We start from the raw sequence: 3,331 nt of genomic DNA on the forward strand, positions 1-3,331 counted from the left end.
AATGTTATTGATGTGACTAAACAAAGATATTTGAATTTTCTCTTACATTAGAGGGGGAAATCACATCAATGTTATTGATCGCTTAAGCCAGAAGACATGATTACCTTTGTATAACTTAAGAGTGTGTTCGTACCCAATTCTGCACAAAATAGAGACAAGTGGAGCTTTGTTGGTAAATTATATAACATCAAGCAAGAAGAGCATGAGTCAATGCAAGATAACATCTCTCGTATATGAAGAACCTAAACTCCAAGTGTAAACTTAGGGAAATTTTTGTTAGAATTTATGTGATATAGCATCCATCCTTAGTGGAAAATACTTTGTGGTACCTTAGGACAAATAGTCCAAGGCTATAAAGTTTGCATTCACTAGAGTTACTAGGAGTAATGTCTAGACAAAATCTCCTTGATACAACGTGCTCAACCTAATGTAGGGAAGGTGGAGAAGATTGAGGGGAGGTGGAGGATTTCTAAGATCTAGCTGCCTCCTCCTCGGAGGGCTATAAATAAAGGTTATCACACTTGGGAGTGTAGAGAGCCTAATTTGTGTACTTGCTTAGTGCATTAATATCCTAAGTGGTTCTTTGTGGAAATACTCTCTTCATTAGCACTTCTTGAGCACTTGTTCGTTATAGCACTTGTTTATGATCTCATTAAGTGGGCTGATTCTTGAGCACATTACATTTCTCTTGAGGTTCAGGTGAAAGCATGGTAAGGCGGACCACTTACGTAGCTTTTTTGCATTTTAAAAAGCACCTTGGAAGTGTTCCACCTTACCTTGATTTAAGAGTTATTAGAGTGTTTCTAGAGCTTTGAAGATATAAGAGATCCTAAAAGCAAATTACCTTGTATGGATTTGTAGTTTAAGTACCTTAAATCAGCAAAAAAAAGCACTGTAAAAGTAGTTAAGGACATAGCTTTTGGGTCCACCTTACCTCGCTTTCACCCTCTCATCCATTTATGCTTGTGTAGCTTATTTATGTGTTTGGAACATTGATGATAGTGTTCTAGTGTTATCATTCATAATTAATTGCACATCATCTCCTTGTGATCAAGCTCTCATCATGTCTTTTATCATGGTCTCAGAGCTCCTTTCCATGCGAGCGTGTTTCTTCATGTGTTCTTAGCTTGTGGGTGTATGTGTGCTTTGTTCACAACCACTTTTCTCTTATCATTAAGTGGAAATTAGTGAAAGATTCATTGTTTCATTTTTTGCTTGATGGGCTTATTCATTACTTCATTGGGTGGCACATTGGAGTGAAGAAGAAGGTCTCAAATCTGTCTAAACATTTGTGTGCGAGTCTCTATTTGAGCACAATCTTCTATGTGAGCATTGCTTTATGAGATCCCCTTTGAGCAATCATTCTCATTACCCTTATGAGTGGCACATTGAGAGATTTGAGGGAGGGAAACAATCTCTCTTTATCTGGCATGGCACAAGAGAGTGAGGAGAGAAGCATTTGTGTTGAGAAGCTCTTTGTGAGAAGAATAAGAGGAAAGCATCGTTCCTATCAAGCATCTTGAAGACAAGCATTGGAGGAATCTTTCAAGCATCTTCAAGCATCTTGAAGACAACCATTGGAGGAATCTTCAAGCATCTTCAAGCTTGGAGCGAGTAGTTGGAAGATTCATTAAGAGCTTCATCAAGGAATCAAAAACCACCATCAAGAGAACATCAAGAAAAACAACAAGTGTTCAAACAACGAAGGTATAATTCTCTATTTTTACTGTGACCAAAACATAGTGCAAAACAGCTCTCATTCGTGGAATCAATTGAATCTTTGTGGCAATCTATTGGTACCATTTCACAACAGGTAAATAGGCATTAATTAGGGGCTTCATTAGCTCATAATTGCGGCATAACAAGCCTCGTTGATCTCAACAACAGCTGATGATGTAGCTTAAGGCGTCTCCTAAAATCGTCATTTTAGGAGACGCCTTGAGCTGCATCATCAGCTATTGTTGAGATCAACGAGGCTTGTTATGCCGCAATTATGAGCTAATGAAGCCCCTAATTAAGGCCTATTCACCTGTTGTGAAGCCCATCTACACCTTGACTCTGCTATGCCAATTATCCGCACCAATTTGAATGAGAAAGTTAGAGGTTTAAAACCTTTAAGCTTAAAATCATATATCATAAGTTTAAACTTTGTGTGAAAGGGGTTTATTAAAACCTTGGTACATCATCATTCTATGTGGATTTAAGAAAACACGTGCATTCTATGTGAAGCTCATATTGTACAAAGCTCTAGAGATATCAAGGGCCCATTGTATTTTTAAGTTAAAGGTTCAAGTGTGCAATGCTCAGATATTTATACACTAAAACAAAAGCTCCACTTGCATTAGCAAAAACATCTAAGAAAATTGTGAAGTGTGTATCAAAACTAGCTTACTCCTAGATATTGCAAATCACTTGGGTGGTCACAATTTATGTGCACACAACTTCATTTATTTGGTGAAGGAGTACTTGAGTAGAGTGTCTTTGGGTGATAGACAAGCTCCTCTGTACAAGTCCTCCAATTATAAAAGACTTTCCTATTCTCATTGTGTGTGTGAGGTTGAGTACCATGGCAAATATGGTGAAAAAAAGGTTTAATAAGTCAAACAAGTTTGACATATCCAAGTACCATACTTCGTGCATTAGCAAATGTGTCTTATAGAAAAAGACGTGTGGTTAAATTGATGAAATAGTTATATGGGGTCTTTGAGGAGTATCAAAATTCTAGTGCTCCCTTTGTAGTGGCCTTGAGAAATGAGGAATTTCCTCAGCACCCACAATTAGTTATTTTAAAAGTGGTATGAGGTCGAGGTGTTCTTTGATGGGTTGGGTTGGTTCTCTTACTCTTTGGTGGTTGATGAATAATTATATCCAATCAAGGCTTTTGAGTTGAAGTTCATCTCATCAATGATGAGGCTAGACTAGACTTTAGAGATGGTGTCAACATTGAGGCTACAAATTTTGTTGGGCAAGGCCTTTCATTGAGGTGCACATGGTGAGGAGTTTTCTTTATCAAAGAGTAATATCATTGATGGCAAGAATGAACCTTGAGTGTAAGGGATAGTCAATGATAAGGTTTTCACACCTTGGTGGTTGATGTAAAAGGTAGCCCCAATGGCTAGTTATTCTTCAAAAATAAAAGTAACATTGTTACCATTTTGGTTGAGAGTAGTGGTAGTTAGTGGCTTCAAAAGTGAAAAACAAAGTGGAAGCATCAATCTCCAAGGAGGAAGAAAATTATTAAGTGTAATCTAGCATTGGTAGCAACAAAGAGAAACATTGTAGGCAAGGATGTAGACATAGTCAACATACAAAGTGGCTTTGATGAAGGTTC

The sequence above is a fragment of the Cibotium barometz genome, chromosome 14 (assembly GCF_041138505.1).
Source record: "Cibotium barometz isolate CiBa-2024 chromosome 14, ASM4113850v1, whole genome shotgun sequence".
NCBI classification, from domain to species: domain Eukaryota; kingdom Viridiplantae; phylum Streptophyta; class Polypodiopsida; order Cyatheales; family Cibotiaceae; genus Cibotium; species Cibotium barometz.